Source organism: Humulus lupulus, chromosome 5 (assembly GCF_963169125.1).
Source record: "Humulus lupulus chromosome 5, drHumLupu1.1, whole genome shotgun sequence".
Taxonomy (NCBI): Eukaryota; Viridiplantae; Streptophyta; class Magnoliopsida; order Rosales; family Cannabaceae; genus Humulus; species Humulus lupulus.
This window is the reverse complement of record NC_084797.1, coordinates 30,095,383-30,103,720: the sequence shown is the minus strand read 5'-3', so window position 1 is coordinate 30,103,720 and position 8,338 is coordinate 30,095,383. Positions and strand designations below refer to the sequence as shown.

The window sequence follows — 8,338 nt, the reverse complement described above, 5'->3', positions numbered from 1 at the left end:
CTTTTCAAGCATTTACAATTGGGAGCCCTTAGTCCCGTCACATATATTCAGCCAAGTGCAGTTTTCTTACCTTTAGTCTGTGCAGTTGTTGAATTACGAGCAACGCCTCTCAAGCACGATCCGTTCCCGAGCCTAAGTCTTTATCACCTAGTCACAACCAAAGTATAGGTTTCCATTAATACTCCAATATAGGTTTCCAATTACAAAACTAACTCTCGGGATTCCAAATTCCACCAAGCACGGTGGTGAAACAAACCCGAGCACACTAGACCACCTTCCCGTGCCTAAAACCCTCAAAAACTCATGTGTGCAACCAAGGGCTGCGGCCCTTCCCCAAAATAGAGCCAACACCCACGCTGAACCACACACGCGCTATGGCCCTTACCTTGGGCGCCGCGGCGCTCTCCATTGGCCGAGCCTTCTTGGCTCTTTTGCATGCTAGGGCCGCAGCGCTCTAGAACAAAGCCGCGACCCTCCCCTTCGAACCCAGAATTTACACCATAAAACCCTCAAAAACTCATGTGTGCAACCAAGGGCTGCGACCCTTCCCCAAAACAGAGCCAACACCTACGCTGAACCACACACGCGCTGTGGCCCTTGCCTTGGGCACCGCGGCGCTCTCCATTGGCCAAGCCTTCTTGGCTCTTTTGCATGCTAGGGCCGCAGCGCTCTAGAACAGAGCCGCGACCCTCCCCTTCGAACCCAGAATTTACACCATTTCTACGTCTGAAACCTCACCTAAAACCATCCCAAAGTTCCCCAACTCCTAACCAATTAATCCCAACTCCTTTAGCATGATCTAAACAACATAATTCCACAGAAAACACAGCATAGCACACACTAATCTTCTCTTTTCAATTTCTGAAACTCAAGAGTTAAAACTACTCAAACCAGCCATTCAAACCCAATTTAAGACCTCTAAACCATGAGTTGAAGCTTACCTTTGTTGTTGAATCACTCCACCAAGCCATAGCCAAGCTAAGTTCCCAAATTTCCTTCTTAATTCTGCCTTAGAACATCAAAACCATATTTTTTTCAACATTTAACCAAAACCCAGCTAGAACTCAGAATTCAACCACATAAAAGAAGGTCAGATGCTTACCTTAATCCCTGTTTTAGTTCTTGATTTACTCCTGAGCTAAACCTCCTAACCCTCACCACCAATCTCAGAAATTCCAGCTTGTTCCCCTGTTTTCTGTGTTTTCTTTCCTTTGTTTTCCCTTAAGCGTGAGAGAGAGCTGAGACAAGAGTGTTTAGTCGGTTTGTGTTTTTCTTCTAAAAGCTTCCTTATGTCTAACTTACCTGTTAAGTTAATCCCGAGGTTCGGGGTGCCGGAACCGTCCCCGAGGTTAAATCCCCCAATATTCCCGCCTAGACATCCTAACCTCAAATATATCTCCATATATTTATTTCCATGATCCGATAATCCAAATCGCTACCTGCTATCTAAAAGTACCCCCGACTTATCCAAAGTCATATCTTAAGCCCCATTGTGACTTTTCCCGCTATCTGACCCTAGAATCGTCTTGAGTCGTGCTCAGCGAACCTGTCCACATAATAATGTGGTTCTCACATATATCACATATTTATCTCATATCACATTACCACAAAATACCATCAATTATCATATAAACTTTAATAAACATATAATTACTCATTTAATCACAATTATTCCACTAATGCCCTCCTGACACACTAATCAAGGCCCTTAAGCCTTATTAGCAATTTTGGGTCGTTACAATACATATCGTACTTATCATCTTATCATACTTAACATGCATATAATACATATCATACTTATCATCTTATCATACTTAACTTACATATCGTACTTATCATCTTAACTTACTTAACTTACTCACCTTACTCAACTTACTTAACTTACTCATCTTACTTAACTTACTCAGCACAAACACAGGTGTATTTATACTAAGACTCCTAGGAGAATTCAACATACTCTCATAATCATAATGGCTTGATTCTAGAATCATCTTACATATGTGTCACGGAGTTAATCGGACTCTTATGTTGCGGGTGTTAAATTGGACGTCTTACCTACATGCCACAGAGTTTAACCGGACTCTTATGTCACGGGTGTTAAACTAGACGTCTCACGTACATGTCACGGAGTTTAACCAGACTCTTATGTCGCGAGTGTTAAACCAGACGTCTTATTTATAATGGTGGCCAACCGAGTTTACTTACAAAGTCACTGGAGGCGTCCAATGCTTGCTTACTTACCGGTAGTTAGCCGGATGTCATAATCATAACTACTTACCTTAATTACGATTATGTGAACCTCCTTAGGACAACGGTCTTAAGTAACCTTCTAGAACTAGTTTTCAACTATGTACTTGAGTCTTAAATTAAAAATAGTCATGTCATGTTGTAACGCCATGGATAACCAAGACCGTTACACTGTGTGTTTAAAATCTTGCAAGACTTGATAATCAAGTCAGTTAAATGAAAGTGTAATCCTAAAGTCATAAACAAGTTAGGTTTAAAAGATTTTGGTCATAAACAAATAATTTTCATTAAAATAAATATTTAGTACATGGGATCCCAAAAACAGGGTTTAATGAACAGATTTACAAAATTCCAAAAGTTATATACAATCAAGGCCACTCTAATGGAAAAATACACGTTTTAGGTTTCCATCCCTGTACAATCCCTCGACCGTGGTGGATGAGCAGCTGACAATGTACACTCACCCCCAGAGCTCTCCAACTCATGGTTGAACCAACTTACCCCTTGCCATTACCTGCACCACATAGCACCTGTGATCCGAGGCCCAACAAGAAAACTATATAGCATAGCATAAACAATCAAGACAATGAAATAATTCATAAGATATTAACCAAATATTTTAGCAGGCCATAACAGGCACAAAATCAGTGATGACAAACAAAGAATCATTAGTCTATTATCCAGGTTTTCAACAAACCATAATAGTAATCTAATCAGAAAGGTCAATCAATTATTCATAAGCCATTCATCTTAGTATTAAACAAGCTATAAACAACAGACAACAATGATAACATATCAATATTCATCATACAATAATCAGGGTCGATGCCCTTAGGCCACACCCTCTATTTAATCCATTGTCTCCGACTCACTTAGGTCGAGCCCAGTGTTTAACCCACTGACTCCGACCCGCTTAAGTCGAACTCAGTGATTATTTAGCTGTCCTCAGCTACCAATGGCCGAGCCGCGTCCTATGTGCAAATATCAGTTCCGGCACTCTTAGGCCATTTATTTCATGCTCACATGGCATATCATAATCATACAACAATTATATTCAGATATAGGGAGCCCTTAGTCCCATCATAGCCACACAAAAGGGTGCAATTTTCCTACCTTTAATTTTCGAGCGGAGATGGTGAAATGGTTTCGAGCATGATCCATAGCTCTAAGCCTTGGCGATAAACCTAGTCATAATCCATAAATGGTACTTCGAAGAGTTTAAATTACAAAGGACAATCCCGGGACCAAACTTGCGCTCTCGGGACCTCCAATTCCACCAAACGAAGTGGTGAAACCGTCTCCCGAGCCCCCAAACAAAAACCCTAAAAAGTACCCAAAAACCATGTTCTGAAAGCTGAGTAGCACTACAGCGCTACCTGATGGGCGCTACAGCACTAGAGTCAGAGACTCTAGCCCCCCAAACTCACAGCCTAGTGCTGTAGCGCTCCTAACCTAGCGCTACAGCGCTGCAACCAGAAAATGCATATTTTCTGGGTTTCTCCTTCGAATCTCCCCGAGCCAAAGCTCCAAAAAATTCAACCCTCAAAACCTCCAAACCCAAAATTAACTATAGAACCACACTATACTCATCATAGGCAACAAAACCTAACCAAGTTTTTCCCAAAAACTCCAACCAATCCCCAAAACCCATATTCAAACTCTCAAACCCAAACACCATAAAAATAGGATAAGAACTCATAAATTTCAGAGGTTAAAGCTCAAATTCAACCTCAACTACTCAGCAAAACACAGAGACTAAAGCAAGATCCTTACCTCAAATTGTGGCCCAACTTTCCAGCAGAAACCTCACACCAACGCAGCCAACTTCCTTGAATTTTTCCCCTGTTTCCCAACTCCACTTCCAGCTTAATTTCCCCAAGCTCCTAAGCTGAACTTCTTGAACAGAGGTCTCAATTCCTCAAGAATCCCAGCAGAAATTCCTTAAACTCAAACCTTCACTCAGCCTTTTTCTTTCCCTTAACTTCAAAACACAAGTGAGAGAGAGAGGGAGAATCGTGAGAGATGAGAGGGAGTAAGCAAAGAGAATTTTCCTTTTTCTTTCTTTCCTTCAATGTTTCCACAACTTTCTGTTATAACCTAAAAGAAATTAGAATATATCCTCTAATAACCAAAAGACCTTTTTGCCCTCCCAAATAAAACTAATCCTTTACTCAACCTAGGGGTAAAATAGTCATTTGTTCCCAATTCCCGCTAATTCCTCGAGTGTTCCTAATATTTACCACTTAAATCCCGTCATCCAATTAATCACCAATTATTTACCCAATGTCTAATAATCCCCGATATATTTTTTAAATTCCCGAAAACACCCCCAGGCTTTCCCTAGCCGGGTATAAATCCCCGCCGTGACTATTTCGCCAATCCGCTCATTAGGACTGTCTCGAGCCACATGCTGCAAATATATCCACATAATAATGTGGTCTCAAAAATTTATCACATATAATTACATTTATGCCCTCTATGGGCCAAAATTACAAATATGCCCTTATAAGCAAAACATGGCCCACATGCATATTTAATACTCATAAACATGCACTTAATCAGCTCCACGTAATCATATAGTCATGCATGCCACACAATCACGCGTTAAATAATTTATTCACATAAATACCAATTATGCTCTCCAGGCACACTAATCAAGGCCTCCTAAGCCTTATTAGCAATTTTGGGTCGTTACACATGTTGTAGCTAAACATTCATAAGTTGTCTTACCAGTTGTCCTTAGCGGATAAGTGAGATTCCTGAGTCCAGAAATGAGTTTTCCTGTGCAAATAACAATGTAATGGAATTCATACAGTGAATCAGATTAATTATGGTATTTGACTAATTAAGTTTATGTCTATAAGTTGAGCGATTAGGGAGACACTTAACTTAACTAATTTTCAATACTTTAAAAGCATTTGCTCTTAAATCTTAAAGCTTAGACTAAACCCTTGAATTTATAGCCTTATCACATTATTCATAAAAACATGCCTATAAATAATGGTGCCGTAAATTTGGAAATAAATTCCCAATTGCATAAAGAGACCACATTCTTAAGCCTAAAGAAAACTTCCATTAACGCTTTCTTATTTTTCTTATAAAATAAAAGTATTAAACACTATCTCCTGGTTTATTAAAATTGTAAAGGAAAGCGTTCTAAAATTAGAATTACCAAGTTTGAAAAATAGATTTTTATTTTACTAATCTTTTAATTTAAAAAAGTCCATTTTCAGTAAATTAAGAAACCCATAAGTTTATTATCCAAAAAGATTTTATTTTCTCAAATAACCATATAACAAATTTTAGTCATAAGTGATAATTATTTTTGTGAAAAATAAATAAAGTCCTAACTCACACAAGAGTACTATCTTAATAATTTTCAATAAAATATAAAACCTCATTATATTTTAAGCCATTTAAATCTTAACCCTTAATTAATAGAAAATTATCTTCTATTTACTAAGAAAAAAAACATGATTTGACTAGTGAATTACGACTTAAAGTTTAAAAACCAAATCTGTCCAAAACATAACTTGATTTGACAACCTTTTTAGAAAAATCAAAACTCACAATCTATAGGGTATTTCTTACTCAACTCTTGCATGTATTTTAATTAATATAAAAAGATTCTAAATAAATAAAACCAGCTAAAAATGTTGATTTTAAACTTGCCAAAACATTTTTCAAACATGCACTCTTCAAGCTGTCAGTTTTTCACTCCAACTTGTACATCAATCACAAAAAGCTTATAACTTGACCTAGATATAACATTTTTTAGTGTTTCAAAATGCTAAAATCAATTACTTTTTATAAATAATAAAATGAGAAAAGTCCCATTTGAAAATTTGATTAATAAACTAGTGTTTGACCTATTGGAAGCCACTGTAACAACATCATCTTAGCAGCAAACAATTTTGAGTATCTAAGTTAAAAATTTATAACTCACAAAATATAGTGAATTTAAAAAAAATATTTCATAGGTTTAATATTAAATATACGAATGTCCAGTTAAAATTTTAGCCACAAATAATTAGTTTAACCCATTCAAATCGTTGCTCAAAATCCCAGTATTAAAATTAACAGTCAACATTTCAGATTGCACATGCAAAATGATCATAACTTGAGTTATACAAAATATTTTTCAGTGGTTAAAGATGCTAAAATCATGCACTCTTTCTAAATAATTCATTAGTGAAAACCCCATTTATAAAATAGGTCATTTAGGTACTGTAAAACTCGTTTGAAGCTACTGCAACGTTTTCGGCAGCAAGCTAATTTCAACAAAGCCTATGGAAACTTTGGGTTTCCACTACCAAACAACCATAACTTACATGCTTGCAAACAAAACAGCCATAAAAATATTAATACACATCAAATCACTTGTTTTAACACCAAACATGACCCGAAAACTTAGATTGTAGGATCACTCAAAAAGATTTAAGGTAAAGAATCAAGATTTTTATCTTTGTATTCAAGCTTTGAGTTTGGCTTCTAGGGTTTGGCTCTAAGCTTCTCAAATACTTTCCAACGTCTAACAACTCCCAAATACCTCTTCAAGATCAGGTTTTATTCAATAAAAAGAAGGAAAATAGAGGAAACACTAAAATTTGAAAACCCTACAAAAACTTACCTTATTAATGTTCAAAGCTCCAAATATGCCATAGAAGCTCTTAGATCTTGCATGCAACACTCGTAGGTTCTATATCAATGATCAAAGAGTATTTTTAAGAGTGGAAACTCATAAGCAGATAGGGAAAAAGAGAGCCCTAGGTTCAGCATAGGGAGACAAAAATAAAATTTCATGAACCTTACCTCTTTAGTGACTTGTTTCTTCAAGATAAGCCTAGGAGCTTCAATGGAGGCTTTTCCTTTCCTTAGAGAGAGAGGGAGCACGAAATTTTGAGAGATAATGGAGAGAAAAAGGGTCTGACTTTTGTAATTGGAGAGAGAGAGAGAGAGAGAGAGAGAGAGAGAGAGAGAGAGAGAGAGAGAGAGAGAGAGAGAGAGAGAGAGAGAGAGAGAGAGAGAGAAGAACATAAATGAGTAGAAGAGGGGCTTTTGAGTTCTCAAGTTTGACATGAGAGTTAAGAAAATGTGTGTAATGATTACACAATTAAATAAATAAAAATAATACAATAGAATCTTCAATTCCCTTGTGGTTGCCCCTATATAAAGACCAAAATGTCCTCCCATTTTTTTCTCTCCAAGCCAAGCTTTTAAATAAAACTACTTATTCACCAAGGCTAGAATGGTACTTTTGTAAAAATGTAATTTCCTTTAGTTTTCAACTAAAGGAACTTAGGATTTTTTATTTAATTGAATGCCATACCAAAATTATTTGATGACATTAGTCTTACTAAATACATATTACATAATTTTTCTTATGTAATTTTCTTTGGTCTTAATTCCACCTTAAGTAGGATTAAGTATTTTCCCATAGCTTGCTCATATTGGATTTTCCTAGAAAATTCATTAAAATTATTTGTGTTTCTCTTATTCATAATTATTTTATGCTCAACTTAATTTTCCTTTTGCCATAATTATTGGATAATATTTTAGATCTGAGATTTTCACCCGATTAGGGATTTTGACTTGGTCTACGACCGCAATCTTAGTTTGATTGCATAACCAAACTTAACATTTAATAACTAATATTTAAACACCCAACGTACATACAAGACATACCATATTTATTACAAGTATCAAAATACTTGGAAATAAAATTTATGAGAATAAAATTTCCCGTAAACTCGAATTCTACCTGGTGCCCTAAACACGGGGCGTTACAATGGCTGCCTGAAATAATAAGCGCTAGGTACCTTGGCCAGCTCTAAGGCTGGTTATACAGGGAATTGGGCAATGAGCCCTGGCGTGGCTCTATAGTCACTTATCTGGATCAAATGCATGCATGAGTAAGGTTATCACTGCTAGGCATGCTAATTATGATTATGTGATTTGATGATTTATTGCTTATGAGCATGATTATGTTTTCTTGTTGAGCCTCGACTCACGGGTGCTAAATTTTTCGGGTAAAGGAAAAGAAAAGTTGGACCAGCTATGAGTTGGAGAGCTTTAGGGGCAGGGTGTACAT

General features: G+C 36.8%; 1 long non-coding RNA gene across 1 annotated transcript; it reads right to left on the bottom strand.

The window, feature by feature from the left end:
• Positions 1-2,524: 2,524 nt before the first annotated feature.
• On the bottom strand, positions 2,525-6,944 carry LOC133780339 (uncharacterized). Its single transcript, XR_009869238.1, has 3 exons — positions 6,878-6,944; positions 4,978-5,028; positions 2,525-2,761 (listed from the first exon to the last, which is right to left on the bottom strand). It is a non-coding gene; the product is annotated as an uncharacterized LOC133780339 (long non-coding RNA).
• Positions 6,945-8,338: the final 1,394 nt, after the last annotated feature.